The sequence below is a fragment of the Pituophis catenifer genome, unplaced genomic scaffold, assembly GCF_029215685.1.
Source record: "Pituophis catenifer annectens isolate HBS135680 unplaced genomic scaffold, rPitCat1.0.hap2 SCAF_2, whole genome shotgun sequence".
NCBI classification, from domain to species: domain Eukaryota; kingdom Metazoa; phylum Chordata; class Lepidosauria; order Squamata; family Colubridae; genus Pituophis; species Pituophis catenifer.
In genome coordinates, this window is record NW_027256882.1 from 166,420,379 (window position 1) to 166,443,237 (window position 22,859).

Here is a 22,859-nt window from a genome sequence, read left to right on the forward strand (position 1 = left end):
ATGGTTAGAAAACAGAAGCAGAAGTCAGAAATTTAGAATCAAGGAGCATATGTAAATAAAAATGAAGTAAATGTGTAATTAAATAATGAATATTGAATAATGAGGATAAGTAAACATTATGATTAATAGACTTGGCCGATAATGGTTACAAATGTGATAGTTATATGATGTTTATAATGCCTGATATTGTTAACTAATTATAGATAAACCCGAACAGAGCGTTTAATTAAATAATGGAAAATGTTGAATAAGGATATGTGAAGAATATGGTGAACAGATTTTGAGAATAATAGTTATAGCTATTGTGTATATAAGAATTATTATTTGTATTTAAAAGAGATTATATCCAGTCAGTACACTGCCATTGTGGATATAGAAATTTTATATATAAAACAAAGAAAATTGTATAATAAAAAATAATATTAAATAAATAAAAGTCAATTGCCAACGCCTGAATTTTGTTCATGTGATTGTGGGGATGCTGCAATGGTCCTAATGCTCATAAATCATTTTTTTCCAGTACCGTTATAACTGTGAGCAGTCACGAAATGAACTGCTGTAAGTCAAGGACTATTTGTATTGTTCTGGTGGAACAGCAAATCTATTCCCCCTAAAATGCCTGAACATTGAATTTTGCCTCATAAAGGATTTGTTTTAGCCCTCTTGATTACTTAGCTTTTACCTTTTTCGGTTTTTCAAAGTTCTTGTGGGGTTTGGGGCTGAAAAATATAATTAGATCGGGATTTTTTGCTTCTAGCCATGAATCTGCTATGTTGCTGTAACAGGAGATTTCAAGATTATTTACAGATCCAAATTATGCAATTTAATGCAACACTTTTGCCACCCTGTGGCTGCAGTTTGAATAATGAACTACTTTTTGTGCTTATTAAACCCATCAACTTCCACACTAAGACTAATAAGAATTTCAGGAAATGTGATTTTTGCCTGGACTGTAGTAATGGAGGAAATAGTATCTATCATTCTTTGTGTATCATGATCCAGATGGAAACTGACAGTTCCTTTCTGTAGCAGGAAACAATATTTCAAAGTGGGAAACAAATTAAATTCCCACATTTAATGCCACATCTAATTTAACTGTTACAGGCTCATAACACCATGCCTAAAAGTCACGATATAAATAGTATACATTCTCATATTTTATAGTATCTTATGAAAATCGTTCTTATAAAATTAGCACGTTACATGTAATATAATCCCTGCCAGGATCTGCTCTTTTCCCAGATTTAAATAGGAGATATAGAGCTCAAATGTGCACTGTGATACTTTCCTTGATGTGACTGGAAACAAGGGATTTGCTATCTGTGCACATCCTGCAGTATTTTTTTTAAACTATAATTTCATTAAAAGTTTTAAATGCACGAGTAAAAATTAATACAAAACTAAAATAAAGTAAGAAGGAAAAAAGAAAATGGGAGAAATAAAAGACAAAGCTAAAGTACAAAACAAAAACAATAATAACAAAAACGATTCAGTCAATGCAGTCTTACAATAAAGTAGAATTACTTCATATAGTGTTGCTTCCCATCTGGTTTAACAGGGAGGGCTGACATCAAGTATCTTTCCCCCAACCTATTTTTTTAACCCAATAGTCATTCTCTTTGATGAGTGCTGTGATGGCCTAGAGGTGGAGCTCTTGCCTCACAATCAGGAGGCTGTGAGTTTGATCCTAGGAAACGACAGGTATTTCTCTCTCTAGGTGCAAAGAGAAAATATTTGCTGTGAACTCTGGGTAGGCATCAGGAACGGCATCCAGCCAGTAAATGCTCATTCATTCATCCATTCAGTCACCCTGACTCCACCCCAATGCAAGGGATTACAGGGTGGTTAAAAGAAAAGAAAAAAAAGCATTCTCTTCCATGCATTTTTCTCACCACAGTCTCTTTTACTTCATCATTACACCACAGATCCTTTTCCATACTTCCCATTTGGTATATATTTTATTTGGTATATATTTCGTATACATTTTATTTGGTATATCTTTATGTGCCACTCACTCTTCTTCAAGGAACTTCCATATCTTCTTTCCCTATTCGATTTTCTATTCATTCTACGAGGAGATATATCTATTATCTAAGCCCCTTTTCATACCTGACCACATTTTCTCTTCTTAGAATCATTCTTTCACTTTCACTTTCTTCTGCGTCCTTTCCCCCACAACATCCAGTCATGACACTATGAAAACTGATATCACATGCAGAATTTCACTCATTAATATTCTTTATTAATATGGTGGAATGTGCCATTGGAGAAGGAATGGGGCAGAATTTCGGCAATCACACCATGACTTGCAGAGAAGAGACCCAAATAAGAGCCTATTGATCCCAGAAACTAATACATACATTATCCTAGAAAAATCCAAAAGTATAGGTAGTCATTAGCATTCTTTCTGAGAGTCATTGAGGCCACTTGGAGGTTTATCTGTGTTCTCAGGGTCACCTGAATAGTGAAAACGGGTGTGGAATCTTCTTGGAACTGCTGAAAGGATTGTGTTGTAGACTGGGGATAGATGATGTCATATCCCTCCCCCTTTGTGAAAGGTGGCTGTTCAATCTTAATTTAGATGGCCTCTTTGACCTCTCTTTCAAACCAACAGTCCACTCTGTCCAGAATGCGGATGAGAAGTGAAGCATCTTCAAGTAAAAACAAAGTAAGTTGTTGCCTTTTGAAAAAACATTTTTGGCACAACCATGACTGATGACTGAGAATCTCAATAGACATTTGGCGTCCTATTTCTTAACCTGTTTCTGGGCTCTCCATCATGTAATTTACCCTGAAAGAGAACAGAGTGATGGGTGTGTATATACTGTATCTATGTTGAATAGCCAGATGTGCAATACATAATTTGAATGTAATAAACCCAGCAAATAATGGTGCATGCGTCGATTGTATTAGGACAATCGGATGTATTTCTTCTTCAGTTTGTTACTAGAAGATACTGTTGTTATGGTTTCTACATTGAGATTAATACTTGTTTTATAAAAGTGAATTTCATAATGGTGGATTTTATTTGTGTATCAATTTCCTTTTCTGTTTCATATTTTTAGTGTAGTTTTTTCTTCCTTTTGAATAATTTTCAAACATCTTTTTCTCTTTTCTTGTTCTAATGTTCAGGTATCTGTGGCTTTCAAATCATATTCAACAATGGGTCCTATTTTCCCTGATTATTTGGCATCCTGTCTGGGGTCAGTTGGGGCAAAAATCCTACTACTTTCTAGCCCTGGTTTTCATTTTTTGTACCTGGTCCTGAAATGGATCACATCAATCAACAGGAAGGTACATATTCAATCAGACCATCATTTTAACTCAATATCTAATTTCACACTTCATGCCAACTTGTTTTGATTTAACTACGATTTGCTGACCAAGTCCATGTGGACTGATTTAGATATAATGCTAACCCTTAAATCATGGCTTATAAACCTCATTGGCTAAATAGCAATAGCACTTAGACTTATATACCACTTCATAATGCTTTATAGCCCTCTCTAAGCGGTTTACAGAGTCAGCATATTGCCCTCACCACTCTGGGTCCTCATTTTACCCACCTCAGAAGGATGGAAGGCTGAATCAATCTTGAGCCCTGTCAGGATTAAACCCCTGGCAGTCGGCAGAATTAGCCTGCAATACTGCATTCTAACTGCTGCGCCACCACAACTCCTAAAATCCATACATTGTGCTAAGCTGTAATATTGTTTACTTGGTTTTGGCGAACGAGTGTAGTCCACTCAAAACAGAAGCACCTTTCTAAGGTTTTGGAAAGGGAAGAGTCTATCTCAGCTTTGTTGTCAGGCATCTGGCAAATTGAGCATCTGGTTTTCTGCTAAGGGGGGGCAGTTTTCCTTCCTGCAGAGTCTTTTCTTTCTGGAAAAATCAGAGATCAGGTAGCTACGTGAGACTGCCAATGACAGAGAAACATAACAACATTCTTGACAGAGGAATTAAAAATTAGCTCTTCACGTGATGAAGGCAGGATCTTTGGTAGATCTGGCCTTGGTCAAAATAGTCCCCTAGACCTTTGCTATTTGTAGTTATTGATATTGGCAAAAGAGCTTTCAGAAGTAACAGACACCACTTTGTTATTGGTTTAGGAGCGATTTGGCACGGATTGCAGTGTTTGGATGCCTCTGGTTGCTATTTCCTGCTTCCAGCGAGGTGCCTATTTTTTTTAAAAAAGATTTTGTAGCATGGAAAAAATGTAACCGATATACTGGTGGACCTGCCAATCCACCAACTGCTTTGCTCCCCTTTGTGCAACCGGACTAGAATCCTGTTTGCCACTACAGAAACTAAGATCTAAAGATACTAATGTAGAACCTGGAGAGTGCCCAGCGGTTTCACAGCTCTGCTTTCAAATAAAGCACCAACCTCCCTCCCTTTCAGCTTAGCTCTCAAAACCCACCCAACGTCATGCAGCTGCTCAGGTTTGGAGCTGATTTTAAATGCACATTAGCCTCGCTGTGATCGTGCGGCGTGCCTCACCTGGAACTCACTTAGTTGTCATGATCAAACCGACATAGAAATTGTCTTCTCACAACTGATTTTCATTCAACTCTGTGGACGTTTTCAAGTTCATATGCAGGGTTTGTTTTTCAACTTGCCCACTATTGTCACTTCTTCAAGGTAGTGCAGACCAGGAAATCAAAACCCAAGAACCCAGATACTATCTTTGTGGTAAGGTTACAGAAACAGAATCTTGCAAGTTTGAAAGCACTTCCCCATTCCTCTACCTTTATATTCCAGAAAATGAGGAAGGGTCCTTTATGACAGTGGTCCCCAACCCCCGGTCCGCGGACCGGTGCCAGGCCGTGGAGTACCTGGCACCGGGCCGCGCAGCGGCCGGGGGACATGAACGCTGCAGCGCAAAGGCTCCTGGGCCGTGCGCAAAAGCTCCTGGGCCGTGCGCAAAAGCTCCTGGGCCGTGCGCAAAAGCTCCTGGGCCGTGCGCAAAGGCTCCAGGGAAGAGAGCCCCGCGCAGGTACGCACGTGTGGCCCAAAGCCTCCACCCCTGCGCGCGCTCAGCGGGCCACGGTAAAATTATCAAAGGCTGATTGGTCCGCGGCGATAAAAAGGTTGGGGACCACTGCTTTATGATATTTTTTTTTCTATTCCCACTCCTGCTATGGGCTCAGATTTCTCTCATCAGAGAAGGCTGCAGCTCTTCCTCCAGTCTCCCAAGTTTATTCTCACAGCCCACTACCGCTGTAATCTGGCAATAGGATCAGCAAAACATAAGTGCTGGAATTACTAGCTTCATTTTTAACACAGGATTCACTGGAAAAACCTTAACAGACTTGAGGGCTAAGGAAGAACTGGATTTGTGATGACTGAACCTCACTACTAAATGAAAATTCTGATTGGATAAATGGAGGCCCTTAAAAATCTTTCCATGAAACAAGAATGGTGAACTGGTTCTTGTGAAATGGTCCATAAGATCCCTGAAAAAATAGGCTGCATAAACATCCATCAACATCCTAACTAACTCTGTCTGGGATTAATTCTGTCAACTCTGATTTAAGCAACGGGCATCTGACATTCTTCTTGTGTGGACTGCACCAGTAGAGGCTAAACCAATTTTGCGGTATACATGATGTACAATGACAATAAAGGCTTTGAATTTGAATTTGAAAAGGCTATTTTTATATGTGACAAAAGGATTGGGAATGTATTTATTATATGGTTGAAGATGAAGGATGAGTTCTCAGGAAAGATTATGGCAAATGTAGCTACCATTTCCAATTATCATCTGGCAACAAGTATGAACATCTTGTGACTTAGGAAATTGATTTGGAAGAAGCAAATACCTGTTGAGGGTCATTGATTATTCATTCTTTGTCTATACAAGTTGAAATATCTTTCATATAACAGAATATATATGAAATATAACAGAAAAAAGCACGTTCCCTTCTAAACTTTCAAGAAACGGTTTAGTTCTTTTTAAATTAGTGTTAAAGATTTTATGCATTACTACAGTATAGCCAGAATTTTGGAAGTGCGGTTAATATACTCAAAACCCCTGCTCTCTCTGTGTGTGTGTGTGTGTGTGTGTGTCTTTGAATAAGTGTTGACATCTGGCAACTACTTAGAAAAGGTCCTGTAGTTTTCTTGGCAAGATTTCAGAAGTGATTTGCCCTTGCCAGCTTCCTAGGGTTGAGAGAAATGGACTGGCCCAAGGTTACCCAACTGGCTTTGTGCCTAAGGCAGAACTAGAACTCACCATCTCCCAGTGGCTAGCCTGGTGCCTTAACCACTACACTGCTCAGGTTTGACTGCCTGGCTGCCAGAGGGATCTCAAGAATGCAGTGCAGTGGTGGGTTGCCCTCGGTTCAGACCGGTTCACAAGAACCGGTAGTAAAACCGGTGGGAGGCTCCGCCCACTGCCCCGGATGTCATCATAGGTGATCTGCGCATGCGCAGAAGCTCAGCGCGTGCGTGATCCCATTACGAAACGGTAGTAAAGGTAAGTAGAACTCACCCTAGTGCAGTGCATATCTAAATGTTTCCGATTTGTAGCTTTGCACAAAAATAGGTGAAATATTCCTTCATATTGGTGCTAACCAGGCAGCCCTGGATTCTTAATGGCCCAACATCCTGTTAGCCAGGAAAGACAAAGAGTGGGGTGTAGGAGGCTAATTTATAGCTCTTTGTTCACACTTACGTCAAAGCTTGTTTAAAAATACAGCCCTTTGGTTCTTAGTCACTTTTCATGTGAGGCTCATTACAGTTATAAATACCACAGCCATATGCCTTGCCAGTCTGTGGCTTGAACATGGTTTGTTTCCTCCCAAAAGTCTTCTGCTTGGGGGAAAGGGGATCCATGCCCCACTACAAGCCTTTTTCATTCAATCCTGATTGCTCAGGCCAGCCCAACGTTTGTGTAATAAAACCCACTCCTTGATCATATTTTGCAGGAAAATGAAACAGGTTTATTTCCCTTCAAATGAAACAGCCTAGTATCACAAAGCATATTCAATGTGTATGGCTTGCATGTGTGTGTTTTTAACATTCATAAATATATTTATTCAATTTCTATACTGTGGAATGGTATGACTTGTCAGAATGGTAAAATAGAACCATATATAATAAGTAAGCAGAACTGTGATCACCCATAAAACCCCAACTTCACTAAAATGCTGCATCATACCTAAATAGACCAACTAAATAGACCAACTAAATATACCTGAGAGTTGTCAACCTTAAGCAGCCTTACCTTAAATTGCAAATTCCCTACAGAATAAGTGTTTTTAATTGGATAGCAATAGCACTTAGATTTATATACCGCTTCACCGTGCTTTACAGCCCTCTCTAAGAGGTTTAGAGTCAGCATATTGCCCTCAACAATTTTGAGTCCTCATTTTACTGACCTCGGAAGGACGGAAAGCTGACTCAATCTTGAGCCTGGTGAGATTTGAACTGCCAAATTGCAGGCAACCGGCAGCCATCAAAAGTAGCCTGCAGTACTGCACTCTAATCACTGCACCACCATGGCTCATGAATGAGGATGAATGAGGTTAAGGCCAATCGAACCACACTGGGGGAAGGTGGCTATTTAAGAAAGTAGGGGCTACACTCTCCTTGATTCCCCACTGATCTCATGTTAGGCATAAGAGGGGGTCAGTTTATTTTCCAAAGCACCAGAAGGCAAGACAAGAAATAATGGATGGAACTAATTAAGGAGAGAAGCAAACTGGAATTAAGGAGAAACTTCCTAACAGTGAGAACACTTAACCAGTGGAAAGACTTGCCTTCAGAAGTTGTGGGTGCTTCATCACTGGAGCTTTTTTAGAAAAGACTGGACAGTCACTTGTCTGAAATGATATAGGATCTCCTGCTTGAGCAGGGAGTTGGACTAAAAGACCTTCAAGATCCTTTCCAGCTCTATTCTGATTGAGGTAACTTCCCCAATTGAATGAATGCCCTGGTTGGTTATGGGGAAGATGGTCTGGAGCATGCCCAGAACCAAGCCAAGTAGTACTTCAACAATCCAAATGAATACAGGTAGATCTCATTTAGTGGCCACCATTGGGATTAGCAACCTGGTTGTTCAGTGAAGCCATAGTGAATTGAAATCACAATGCTTATGATATGATTTCAGCTCTATTTTGCTTTTACAGATCTGGGAAGGCAGTAAATGTGAGGTTTGGTTGCAAAGTTACTTTTTCTTCACCACCGTAATTGCAAATGATTGCTAAATGAGGCGGTCACTGAACAAGGATTAATGGTGCTCATACGTTTTATGCCTTAAGCATTTCTAAGGGACCGGTGTGTCTTATACCTTTGTTTGGGTCTTAGTTGGAGCACATGTACACTTATACATTCAGATTACTTGATGCTGCCTATATTATTTGAAATACTTTCAGAAGTAAAGCCTCTGCAATCTAATAGCCTAATCTCCATCTCTTTCCCCCACAATAACTTTGCTCCCAGACATCACCTCTGACCTTCTACTCCCTAACAGTGGCCTGCAGGCCTTCAGCTTTTCAACATTCCTCTTTCATTTTCTGACCTACACCAGTTGTCACCACTAACACCATGGCCTTATATCATTTTGTACCTTTTCCTCAGCATCCATCTGATTCGCCTGCCTGCCTGCCTGTCTCACTCACACATACACAAACAGGTCAAGCCTGCCATATCCCCCCCTCCCCCAAGCCCTAAAGGGATTCACGCAACAGTATTGTGGGGGTAAGTTTTCCATAAAAACAAAGCAAGAAATAGGATGACAAAATAGTGAGAACTGACTGGAGCTGGAGCAGTGTTTGCCATTAAAGGAACAATCTTCCCTTAACCAAGGACAATGCCCCGGATTAAGTGTCTGATTTTTGTGTATCCAGATGTATATTACTTACCTCTTTCTGTGTCTGGAAATATTCTGTCCATCCGTTTACTGAAAACAATTATTCACAAGAAATGGCACATTGTGCTACCATAAAAACCTGAAAAGTAGCCATATAGTAACTGCTTTTGTTTGTCTCTGAGTTGTGTAGATTAGATCAAGAGGTATTAGCACCTGTGAAGGATTTTAAATTCTAATAACTTTTGCATTTCTATGCTGGATAGTATAGATAGAATATCTCTCAAAAAGTCAAAGCACAGATTTCTTTACTGGAAGGTTTTAATACATGCTTTTATCCCCTGTAGTATATGGGGAATTGCATGCAATTTTACAATACTATTAAAAAATAGATAATGGATAAATTGTGAAAATAATATACTGTTTTGGATTTTTAAAAAAGCGCCCATTATTTGGGTATGTGATTTGAAACATATAAAATAATGCTTTGCATTACAAAAGAGCAGGATTTTAACTCTGGAGCAAGTTTTTTAAATTTTAAAATCTCATTCTGGAGAAGAAAGGGCCTTTGAATAGGCATTTAAGAAGGGTTTTTTTTTTAAAAAAAAATACTGTTCTAGATTAAAAAGCCCATTAACTGCAGGATTTAAGCAGTTCTGGAAAATACATAAGAAAAGATAAGAAAAATCCCATACCACTCAAATCACCCACTGCCTTATATTGTCTTGTGTCTAACCATATGCAGGTATCTGGGAAGAGAAGTGCAGTCAGCTGGAATGTTCTCTCAAGCAAACAATCACTTCTGCTCCCAAGACCATGTGTCAGTTTCAATATTCTGCTTCCAAGCCAAGATTTCCTGGGGCCAGTTTTTCTGGCTGGATAATTCTTATCAACTGTACTTGTTTGAGTCAGTCTGGGACAGTTTTGGCAGGTTTGTTTTTCATTACTCAAGAATAACTATATCCCCACCCATCCAATCTGGATTGGGACCATCAAAAATGAAAAGGAGTGATTAATAGAATATCTTGATGCCCCAGAGCGGTTCTGCACAAATTTAAAGCACTGCTATTAGTTATCTTGTGTGTTCAGCTGAAGGTGGGATATAAGCAGTGGTGGGATTCAGCCAATTCGCACCACTTCGGGAAAACCGGTTGTTAACTTTCTGAGCAGTTTGGTGAACTGGTTGTTGGAAGAAATCATTAGGGCAGAGAACCGGTTGTTAAATTATTTGAATCCCACCACTGGATGTAAGCAGAGCAAATGAATGAATAGAGGCCATCACACTGTGTCCCCTGGTTCACACAGTGAACGTGGATCATTCTACATCTGTATTTTACAACTTATAGCATCACCCAGCCATTGCTGTAGTGATATACCATTAATTAAAACAGTCCTGATGTGGCTGTTACAGCCTCACAATAGCAGGCTGATGCTTTAAGACAGAAACAAATTTCTAGTACAGAAGTCACCTTGGCCATATTTTTAGCCATGGATAATTGAATAAGCTGCATTTGGCTTGTTGATATTGAGTCTTTCCTTGTTCCTCAAGGATTTCAAATGCTAGTTTCCAGCCAGATCTCTGGAAGCTTGTCCATATACTGCCTTCGATGTTCAGATAGGTGCACTTTTGAAAATAGCATTTTGGAAAAAATAGTATTATGTTTAAAGTAAGCTTAGGGTGCATTAGAGGCATGATGGGCATGGTTCTTGACTTTCAAAACCACATGTGGCTATTTCTAAGGAGCGCCTTATATGTTTGATCATTTTCCAAGAGTTGTGTTCACATTGAAGGATGTTTGCTATCAGATTGAAAATTCTAATACATTTTCTCCTATTTTCAGGTACTTGGCTGTAGGCTCATTTTTATGGCAGTAGATACGGTAGCTACTACTTAATATTTTAAGCAGTGTCCCCGATATAATGCATACTGTGGGAAATTTTAAATCACAGTTCAAAGATTCAGCCATTGAAAGTAAGGAGCAATTTTCTAGCCCTCTATGAAAATTTTTATTTTTTTAACATTACATTCATGTATATTGACTTTTCTTTATTAATCTGGAAGGAACAATCTGAGATGGGTCTTCAACAAAAAAGTGTTATATCACTCAAAGGATGAAAGTCAGTGGCAATTTACATGCAGCTTAAGCTGAAAAAGTAGGTAAGTTGTGGCCATATCTGCTGAAAGAATATTGTGGAATAGGAAGTGCTTGATCAGATTAAAAAAGTAACAAAAATGTCTTCAGATATTCAGTCTTTATTATCGTCACAAACCAGCACAAAAGGGTTATTTTTTCATGTTTACAGTGATTGTAAGACATAAAGTCTGTTTGTTAAGGCTTAGCAACACAACAAATGGAGAAATATTACACTTTTTGATCTTTTTTCCACTGAATTTTGTTAACACAATTTAGGGACTGCAAAAGGTGGAGGGGAGGCACATATCCATTCCTGGTTTATAAGGCATGGCGTGAATTCATTAATTATAACATGTCCAATTTAGCATTTCATAAAGTGCAAAAATTCTTTAGTGAAAGATCTTGATTAGTTATAAATACCAAAAGAAATGACAATTCCTTCCTATTGGCTTCTCTGTTTTGGCTTTTTTCTCTAGATTCTCCTCCCTCAGAAACAGGCTTGAGGCAGAGATCAAGGAAGGGAAAAAATTCAAATTAGTTTCCTTCTGGGTTTCCTGTTCCTTTCCTGCACCTTTGATGCAGCTATTCTTGTATACTTGATGTGTGTGGGTGGACCAGTAGATACACAGCAGAATCAGGGAGTAGCACTCCCAAAAAACCTCCATTTTTTCTCTATTTTTTGGTAAGAGCTGTATTAAAGATCATAGCTGTGCTTTTAAAAGCATATTCTGTTGACACCCTCCAATTGCTCAAATGTGAAGCTCAGCCCTAACCCTCTAGTTTCACTTATCCTATCTCTAATGTAGCTTTATAAGGCTGTAAGGAAAATACATATAATTTCAGTTCAGGACGGAACACTTTGTTTGTGAGCAGTGGACATATTTGTATAGTTGTGGTGCTGAACTTAAAATACACTTAATAAGAAAAAGCCTGACTTTTACTTAAGAAGTAAATTTAAACAGTCCCTGGCATGACCTTAACTGGAGAATTATATTGTATACAAAACTGGATTGCATCCCTTAATAGTACTTAGAATAGAGTACAAAATCTTTTACCCAAGCCCCAGTTTGTTGCAATCTTTCTTACTACACTGCTGGACATGCAAGTGTGTTGTTAATGGCTGTTGATGTGTGATAAAAGAATTGCCTCTAATGAGGCATTAGATTATACAGGCAATCCTCAATTTACAACCATTCATTAGTGACTGTTCCAAGTTATAGCAGCTGTGAAAAAAGTGACATAACAATTTTTTAACACTAATGACTATAACATTCCTATGGTCAATTTGGATGCTTGGCAACTGGGATTGCACTGTCCCGGGATCATGTGATTGCCATTTGTAACTTTCACCAAGACAAATTCCTTGTGTGTCCAATCACACTTGGCCAATAAAGAATTCTATTCTATTCTATTCTATTCTATTCTATTCTATTCTATTCTATTCTATTCTATTCTATTCTATTCTATTCTATTCTATTCTATTCTATTCTATTCTATTCCATTCCATTCCATTCCATTCCATTCCATTCCCAGCCAGCTTCCGACAAGTAAAGTCAATGAGGGGGGCCAGATTCACTTAACGCCTGCATGATTCACTTAATAACTACAGTGATTCACTAAACAACTGTGATAAAAAGGTTGTAAAATGGGGTAAAACTCACTTAACAACTGCCTTGCTTAGCAACATAAATTTTAAACTCAATTGTGATAAGTCAAGGACTTACCTGTAATGCGTTACAGTTGGAGATGTTTGACACCACTTTATCAAATTCTCTGTCCAGGCATCTTTAGATTTACAATCATAATATATTATAATAAGATAATTATGTTTTATTTCATTCAGGATGCCTAAAATTGAGATCAGCTCTGTTTAACTCCATGCTAGCATTTTTTCACTAGAGGCTAATAGTAATCATCATCATCATCATCCCCTCCATAATGGATACCTCCCCTTGTGATAGATGAGGGCTTGTGATGCTCTGAAGAAGCTGAGAGCTATGGTGCTGGTAGTGTATTCTACCAGAAGGGTTAGTCATGCCAGGCAGGTCTCAGCCGAAGAGCCAGACTAAGTGTGTCCATCAATCCATTTAATATGGTGAAAAAACAGAAACCCCTCCCCCCCCTGTGCTGGATTGGTCTTGCCTGGGTCAACAAGGATCATGCCAGTTGTTGGAACTCCTGGGCATCTGTTGGTGGAGGGACTCAGGAACTATGGTTGGGCAACCACGGCTTGGCCCTGAAGGATTACTGGAAGAAACACCCACAAAGGAGATAAAGGTATAGTGTGCTTGAAAATCAAGCCATTATAGCCCTCTACTGTAAATTGGAACCTACAAAATGGGGTTACCTAAACGTAATGTTTGAACCATGTAATTTTTTAAAATCTGGATTCAAATATAATTGGGCAAAGATTAGCAGATCAAAGGATATTCATTACTAGAAATAAAATACTTAAGGATGCAGAATTGGAAGAGATTCAGAAAAATTATGAAAATGGAAGACCAAATAGCAACGGTAGAGTAGTAGAAGAAACTCAGATAACAATTGGAAATATATAGAGGAGACAGCTGTTAGGACCTACAAAAAACGATAACTTAGAATAACAACCAAATCAGTATAGGTGCACTAATGATGTTACCTAGCCAGATAATGAAACTTCTGCAAGCAAACAACCAAGTTCCAAGTTCAGAGAGCACAAAGAACTCCAAGATATGAGGCAAGTCTCAGTTTTTTCCTAATGTCCAGTTTTTATACAACAAACATCTCAAGGGATACTGTATAAGAACCTGTTGGAGTTCTTATCGAATTAAGAATGGCTTCAACTATACATATTTCAATGTCAGCCTAATTATTCCCACCACCCCCAAGGCATTTGCCATGTTTGGGTGAAGAGGGTATATATTATTTATGAATCAGAACTAACATGAAATTATTGACCAATTTGCCCTTGATATGGAGTTTTGCCATTAAAAACCATAAGTTTAAGCAGTTTAATTTTTCTTAAGCCAAGTGTCTAGAGAAGCTTGCCAGGACTGCACTCTCACAATTGGGAAAATGTTTTTAATTCAAGTATTTTATAAATATTCTACAATAAATATTAAAATCGGCAGCAACTGTTGGAAATGCTCTGAAAGCCACACTTAAGGCTTAGAAAACCAAGCTGATTTTGAAACCCCCGACTGCACCCCAATATATAGCTATACGGTATCAGTGGTATTTGTGATATTTTTACTGTGACACCCTCCCCTCCAAAGTTTGGCACAATAAATGGTAGATTGCAAACTGTAGAATGAAACATCAGTTCTGCTTCAACAGTAAAAATAAATGATTTCAGCAGAATAAACCCTATTTCCTTATTAGGTGAATCACATGTTAGATTTCCTCAATAAGAAAACCCTGCTTAGTCAGCAGAATAGAATTGACATGTAAAGGTTAATTTCTCTTCCTCAGAAAGTAGGGCCAATTCATAATCTTTACGTCCTGCTCTTTAAGGAACTCTTCAACCTTTGGCTCTGCATTCAGAACCCTAGGGTTTTCCTATTGCTCCAAACTGTCCAGAAAACTATTAGAAACAGAGACAACAACTACTACTAAATTGGATATACTTTTTTTTTCTTAAATAGCATAGTTTCCCATCAATGTCAATACAGTTCAACCATTTCTGAAGATAGAGAAAGTATCGCTCAGCAGCACGTTTCAGATTTTGTTTCTACCCGCATATCCCCAAACTGATCAAGCAAGCCCTACCCTGGATGCCAAAATCCTACCAAAAGCCAGAGCTGACAGAGCTACTTCTAATGGAGCAATATCCACCTGACACAAGGAATCCTACTGTGATAGACCACAGCAAAGATTGCTTTGTGTTTGTAGGCAAATGGTAACACCTGGACCCTTTTCTTTAGTGGTCCTATCAAGCAGTGATTCTTCTGAGCAAGAGTGGGAGGAGTTGACTATGTAGGGATAGCTTGTGCAGAAATTAGTCTCACTACAGTTAGGTAGCTATAGACGGGACTTCTTTCAAGCTGGAGGGGGATGGATATCAAAGCTTCTGCGACTTCTTTGTAGTATTTTTTGTTGTCCATGAAGGTAGGTACTTGGCTCTATATGCTTTGGACAAGTAGTATGGTATTAATTAACCACATTCTATTTCCCAATATAAAATCAAAATGGTCTTTATTGCAAAATTAACTAGGGACTTTTGGAAGTTTTATAATTGAAAGATCTTATCCACAGAAAGGGAATATACATCTTATAAGGATCTTGGGTAGCACTCAGTTGAATTTAAAAAAAGAACAGTTGTGCTGCTGAGCTTGAAGCAACCACTTCATAACTAAAAATTGACAAATGAGGCTATTCCCAACAAGAAAATTATTACGCTGCCAATGTCTATAGATTATCTGTTAAAGGAATAGCTAGGATACCTCTATTGTTAATGCTGAATTTAAATTTTTATTTACATATTCTAATTTTGTGTATGAGTAACGAGTAGATTTCAGTCTTTCAGCTTACATGATCTTACTAAGTAGACAAAAACAAAGGGGATTAAGTAATATAGGGATATTAATGCAAGTATTAAGTTCCTCATTGGATTTAATCTAAAAGGCTTGTGTTCCTGTAACTCCTTTATGGTACAGACATTTGGGGATTAAAGTCCATGAAAACTTATGCCACAATAAAGTGGTTGCTCCTTAAGATGCATAATGTCTGAGCTTTCCCTGCTACATACTGAAGTTGCAATCTTATTCTTGTGGAGTGGTTCCAGTTTTTCAGTGGGAGAGCCATATTAACAACTTGGAAATTCTTTCAGGGCTGTTTAATTAGAGAATAAGGAAAAAGCATCCATATGCCTTTCTAGAAGTTGGGATTCTGTCTTGACTGTGCTATACTGCAATTATAGGAGCTGTATGCACATATGCTGGATGAGGCTGTAAGGTCTCCTTCTGGCAATCCGGATCCAAATCACCGTTTTCTTCAATGCATTTCAATTGTTAAGGACAAATACATTCAATTGTCCTATTGCTGGAAAGTGTGTTAAAAAGCAATGTATTCTACATAGGAAGCTGATTAACTGGCAAGGAAAAATAGATAGGGTTTCACAGACACAAACACATATATACCTAATATAAATTTGTTTTTAAAAATCTTAGAAATACAGTATGTATTTTTCCACTTCCATCCTGTGTCTCCCAATCATTTTCGAGGCTGCTAAACTGTTTTTTCAGAGTCACCTCTAAAGCAACTCAAAGATTGTGGCATTGGGCTTTTTTTCACTAAAAGTGAAACTTGGAAAGGATATTCTGCTCACTTTAAGGCAAAACTTCTGCTTCTCTGGATGATTTGCCATTTCCAGGTATGTTACAATTTTCAGTAGCATTAAAACCAGGAGAGCTGCCTCTTGCACATAGGCTATTCTTCCCTGATCACTTAACAAGGTAACTTTGGCAGGGCAGTTTCAAAGTGAATGATGACAACATATAATGTCAAGTAAGACTCGCTTCCAAGAAGAAGAGTTCTTTAGTAGCCTATGAAGCATTTGTTTTTGTTTTTTATTCCTATAAATACTTACTAATTTGAGCACAGATAACACTTCCTCAGGCTGATGTCTGGAAGTTAAAACAGAAGAAATACCACTGGTTTCTTTCATGAATATGACTGCTTAAGAATGGAAAATTATAATCACAAACTTCAGGGCAAAAGGAAAATCAATTCCATTGCTGACTGTTCTGCATTATTCTTCAGCTGCTTCTCCAAAGCTTTACTCATGGCAATTATGCTTTGAGCCCAAACCAAATAACTTTTAACTTGGGTTAAAGGTGATCTTGTTGCAAATCTTATTTTTAACAAACACAAAACAAACAATTTGCTTTTTTCCCATGGGAAGAAAACATCACCCAGTTGGAAAGTAGATGGTAAGCACAGGATATACTTAAAATATTCCTTCACTAATACTATCCAACACATGCATTAAAATCAGGTGAAGAATATATGATAGTAGTGACAGCCACAGTAGTGACAGCATAGAGTATAAGGGACAGCCAGGACTAGGGCCATACAACTATGGAAGTATTTTGTTGAGAACAATTGTTTTGAAATTTTGTTCTCCCAAGACATTTTAGGATATCAAGTCCAGTAAGACCGGGCTGTCTTTCAGATTTTCTACTTATCAAAATGAGGCTTGTTTTAATGTTTATATTTTTCAAACAATTGTTTAGTTTCAATTGTATTTAAATTTTTTTCTCATAGTTTTGCATTTATCCAGGAAGAATTGTATAGAAATTAGTGATATGCTTCAAATATAGTAGGGTATACCGTTCAGGTTTTAACCAGGACTATAATTTATATCCTTCATGAATTATGAAGGAATACTGTTAATTATGAAGCTAGGATAGTGGTTTAACATGACTAAAGGCACCCTCGTATGTTCCTAGCCTTTGCTTCCATGAGGGAGCTGTCTGTACAATGGGGTGTGCACTGTACATTAATGCATATTTGGCATGATTTCTTCTGGGACAATTCTGAAACAAGATATACATAGAAAAATACGGCTAGCTCCACACATGGTCAGTTTACAAATGCCAAATTTAGTTAACCAGATTATGTGAACTCAATCATTTCATTTCCATTTCAGTTATTTCTGTGTAAGCTTGGTCTGTCTTTTGTAATTACATCACACTTAAGTGATGTAAGATGAATATACTTTCATCTTCTAAATTAAGTTCTAATGAAAAGGGATGAGGCAAACTTTGAAAGTGCTGAACTTCCAGGAAATGGGGGAGGCATCAACCTAAAAATCACCGCAAGGTCATCTTACACATAGTTCTTAGGTATGGTATATCTTGAATTTAAAATTTGTCGTTTACAAAAAAGCATCTGGGGAGTGCAGCAGCAAAATACTCTGTAGAAATATATATATATGCAGGTGATCCAGCGCAGCTCTCATTACAGTTCAGCCTCCTAAGCACAAATGCTTATTTAACTTTTGATTCGGAAGGGCTTATTTTGCAGCTAAGTCCAATGGAAGCTTAGTCCTAAGTGCCCAAGAGTACCGTAGTAGCCTAAATTTGAAAGGAGCCGCATGGTGTCACCTTCCTTTCCCTCCGGTAGAGAGACGAATTGCAGGCTGCAAGAATAACAAGCCACACACAGCTGGGTTTTGAGGTAAGAGATTCCCCTTCAGACCGCATCCAATTGGACCGGAGCGTCCAATGCGGCCCCAGACCTCGAATCAACATTGACCGTTGGCCTCGTTTCCTCAGAAATATCTTTTTTTTTTTTTTTTAATGTCTTCCTCAGCTCGGGATCCTTCAAATGTTGAGACTACGGCTTTCCATGCTCCCCAGCCATCACGGCAGGGAATTGGCGGGAGGTGGCAGGACAACACCTCCGGCAGGACCCCCAGATGACGGGAAGCTGTTTCAGGGACGTTTCATTTCCCCCCCTCCCCCCCCCCCAAATCAACCGGGGGCTTCCGCCACCAATACCCATCTCCCTTAAAGCCCCGCTTTACTTAGGACAGCCCGGCCCCGTCACTTAGCGCGGGACGCGGAGGCGTCGCCTTTGCGACGTTGTCCCGGGCAACGCCGAGCAAGGCGACGAGTGACGCGCGCCGAGGGTTACGTCGCCGCGCGGCGCAGGCGGGAGTGACGCAAAGGCAGGCGCGCGCGCGCAGGCAGGGGGGAGGGGCCGGCAGCTTCTTTTTTCCCCCCTTTTTTTTCCTGTTTCTTTTTTTTTTTCCTTTTCTTTTCTCTCCCCCCCCACTTTTTTTTTTAAAAAAAATCCCCGTCCCCTCTCCCTTTCTTTTCTTTTGGCCTTCCTGCCTCCCTCTCTCCACCCCCGGCCTCGGCGGCTCTACCTGACCGGCCGCAAACCATCCATCCATCCATCCATCCATCCGCCCGGATGGACTGACCCAGGCCCCGACCTGCCCACTCCCCCCCCCCCACCTTACAGCTTAGCTCCCCGGCCTGTGGGACTCTCTAGGAGCTCCAGCCTCGCTGGCTCGGCGGGGTAAACCCCCCTCCCCCTCCTCCTCCTCTCCACTCTTCCACCCGGCCCGTCGCTCCGCCCCGAGTTGGCCTGTCTCGCTTTCTCGCCGGGCGCTTCAGCCCCGCTGCAGCTGCCCGCACTTGTTGCTGCCCAGAATTTCCTCCTCCTCCTCCTCCTCTTCCTTCGGCGGCTTCTACCTACGCTCTACGTCAGAGGAAGCGGTGTGTGTGTGTGTGGTGGGGGACGGCAAGGTTCCCTCGGCCGGCGGTGCCACCTCTCCTCCTCCCCGCCCAAGAGGGAGGGAGGGAGCAGGAAGAAGAAGAAGAAGAAGAAGAAGGAAAGCGGCGGGCGCGAAGACACGCCAGCGACGGAAAGGCGAGAGGGGGGGGGACGACCGGGGTCCCTGCTCTCCCCCCTCCTCCTTCTTCCTCCCTCCCTCCCACCCCCCCGGAGGTAAGTCTCTCTTCGGGTTGCAAAGTGGGACCCTTTCGGGTGGGAAGGAGCGGGGTGGACGTCTTCAGCCTCTTTTGTGGCTTTTTTCCCCATGGTGGTGGTGGTGGTGGTGGGTGAGAGAGGAAGAGGAGGAATTGTCTCCTTTGGGAGAGAGAGAGAGAGAAAAAAGAGCGAAGGTGCAACAGGTCCGAAGCCAAGAAGGTGGTGGTGTTTGGGGGGGGGGGAGAGAAGGAATGGTGGTGCCTGCAATGTACTCTTCTTGAAATGTGGGGAATGGCAGGAAGCGGTGGTTTTTCTGCCGGCCTTCAGAAACGGAGCCCCGGCTCTCCCCCAATATTGCCTGGGGTGGAGAAAAGAAAGTGCCATTGAACCTGGTCTAAAGGAGGGTCGGCACCCCTTCCTCCCCCTTCCTGGGTGCCATTCAGCGTTTGGCTTGAGAGTCTTTTTAAGTTTGGGGCCAGATGGAACTGTTGAGGCCATGTGTGTGTTGCTAGCGCCGGGAGTGTATCAGGCGCTATGTGAATATAACCATTCATAGTTGCTGGGTGCATTCATGGCCTTCCTTAATTTGCAGAGGCTTTATTAGCTTGGTTCGTTTGTAGGCTTTTTGATGCGCTGTGTAAAAAAAAAGGGATGTTTCTTCGGGTCCCCGTGATTCTTCCGGGGGGTCCAGAAGCGGGAAAGCGCTTTTGCTGGGTGCTGTTTTTACCGAGATGAATATAGTAGCTTCTGAGTGGTAACCGAGATCCTGAAATGATGATGATGATGATGATGATGATGATGATGATGATGATGCCTGTATCGTCGTAAAGAGCAATAACATTCCCAAACCTGGAATTCTGTCCGAGAGTAAAAAAAAAAATCTCAGAATCTGAGCCTGTCTACATTTTGGAAGCAGGCTTATTGTCTTTTTTTAAAAAAAAACTGGCTTTTGGAGTTCAGAGTTTTGTTATAAAAAAAAAAGTGGGGAGGTTTAACGTATAGGTTGTCTTCATCTGTTTTGTGGATGGACTTTTAGGGATGTATGTATGTGTGCGTGTGTTTTTGCAAGTGGTTGGGATGAGATGTGCATATTTAAATAAGGAAGTAAGGAAACATTGTTTTTTAGGAGTGATGAAACCAAGGCGCACACACACACAAAAAAACCCTCAGCAACCACAAAAGATGGAGAGAAGGGTGACTGTTAGTCATTTTCGATGCTGTCCTTTGTTTCAAGATCTGCTAAAAACCTTTGAGATCAGCAGACCTTAAAATGTATGCTAGTTTTGGAGTCAGTAAATTAGGCTTAGATCCTATTGACTGCATGGAGAAATGTTTGCCATTTTGACTTGTCTCTGGTAATACCACTTGTAGCTTTTCTGGGGACAATTTTGTACTTAACTTTGATTCCATTCATCTACCTTGTCTGTTGTTTTTTTCCCCTTCTATTTCCCTCAGTTTACCAGGCATATTTTTTTTGGTCACATGCTCAAAGCATGTGAGTTTCTGTTTGCTGATCATACCTTTCAGGTAGCAGTCAGTCTTTATTTGGTCAAAAACTATTGGTTCTTTCTACAATCCATAGTACTCTTAATAACCATCTCCAAATCCATAATTCAAAGCTGTGTATATTCTTTCTCTCATCCTTTCTCAGTGTTGTCCAGTGTTCACAGCCATGCCTTGTCATTGAAAAGACAGTTGCTTTTATTGTTATGATTTTTGTTGTAATAGGAATATACTTAGTTTCATGATCTTGTCTAAGCTTGTTATTGCTTTCCTTCCTATTAATCTGTTTGTTTCTCTAGCATTCTCGCCATCTTTAATCTTGAGCTAAAGATAACAGAAGATAACAGCATCTTCATTTTTTCAGAATCAGTGGTGAACTCACTAAATATTAGTTGAAATTGCAATTTTTATATCTAACAATAAGTTACATTTTTACTTTTCAGTTACTTTCATAATTAGCTATTTTTCCAACTAACAGAGCTATAGTCTGTATATCACAAATAGTTATTGTCACAGCTACATCTGTTTGATTCTAGCTTTCTGTCATATATTTCAATCCTAGTATTTTTATAATAAGTTCATATAAGTTAAACATATATGGGGACAATATGTTTTGTGTGTGTATATGTGTGTGTGTGTATGGCTTACTCTAAATCTAGTTTTGCAGATTTATTTTTGTACAATAGTTTCATTTTCGTTGTAAAAAAATTCCTCAGAAAAATAATCAGATGTTCTGGCATACTCATTAACCTTAATATATTCAGTTCTGGTATGAGCTATGAATCAAAAGCCTTGATATATTCAATAAAGCAAAGATAAATACCTTTCTTATATCCTTTGGTTACAGGTATATCTTAGGTCAACTATTGATTTTGCCAATTGCAAAACCTGCCTATTTGACATATTTTCTGTATAAGAATAAGAATAATTTTATTTCTATACCGCCCTTCTCCCGAAGGACTCAGGGCGGTGTACAGCCTATTAAAAGCACAAGACAAACATCAATTAAAATAATTTAAAATTATTAAATAATTCGGCTCAATTTAAAACCCCAGAAATTTAAAACACCCAATTTAAAATTATTATGTTGATAGCCCGGCTATGTATGTTTATTGTTCTTCGTAAAATCTTAAACTACTGCTTTAAGTTTAATAATTTGCACATTCTTTTGCATGTCCCTTTGGTGTCACACCAAAGATGTAGCCTTGTTCCTTATTTATTGATATTAGAGCTGTTAGCACTTTAATGACCTTCTTCTGTAGCTTTAAAGAATTCACTGGATATTTCATCTGCTTCTGATGCCTTTCTGTTTGACAAATGTGTTGATGCCTGTAGCACCTCACCTATTACCTGTCCTACTTTTTTTCTGCAAATGTTTCTTTCATCTATAATCCTATTTGTAAAGAGTGTCAGTTCTGCATAGCTTTTCTATTTTCCTTCCCACCCATATTATATCTCTTTTACAATGAAACAACTTCTCCCCAAGGTCCAAAAGCCCCCTACTCCTTTTGGCCTTCGGGAAGGCCTTGGCGACTCTCAGGTATTGGGTCAGGATGTAAATTGAGTCCAGCGTATGTGCAAAGGATGTGATGTTGCTATGAGCCTAGTTAAAATATGTTAGTCTTTAATTTGGTGGAGCAGTTGTTGGTATTTTTAAAAAATATGGGTTTGATTATTGTTAGTTTCCCAAGGTTATATTGTTGCCATCTAAATCTTAATAATAATAAGCAAAGATAGTACCAGTCGTAACAGGCACCTTGGGTGCAGTCCCAAAACATCTGAAGCACTACTTCAACACCATTAGCATTAACAAAATCACAGTCAATTGTTTACTTGGAACAGCTTACATCCTGCGACAATACCTTTAACACCCATCCTAGTAACATCTGCCTATCACTAGGTGTCATACCAAAGAATTGTGGATGGCGCTTAGAAAATCTGCTCATTGACAAAATTTAAATCGATTACAAAAAAAAAAAAACTGCTTG

At 39.6% G+C, this 22,859-nt stretch overlaps 1 protein-coding gene across 9 annotated transcripts in view; it reads left to right on the forward strand.

Moving 5' to 3' along the window:
• Positions 1 to 19,132: 19,132 nt before the first annotated feature.
• The window catches only part of R3HDM2 (R3H domain containing 2), a 198,240-nt gene continuing 194,513 nt past the window's right edge, over positions 19,133 to 22,859 (forward strand). For 6 of the 9 annotated variants that reach the window (XM_070937993.1, XM_070937992.1, XM_070937995.1 and 3 more), the window contains exon 1: positions 19,133 to 19,386. The gene's annotated coding sequence lies outside the window, so the exon portion shown is untranslated. The remainder of the gene's footprint in view (positions 19,387 to 22,859) is intronic. The other 3 variants (XM_070937997.1, XM_070937999.1, XM_070938003.1) reach the window with 1 other exon arrangement.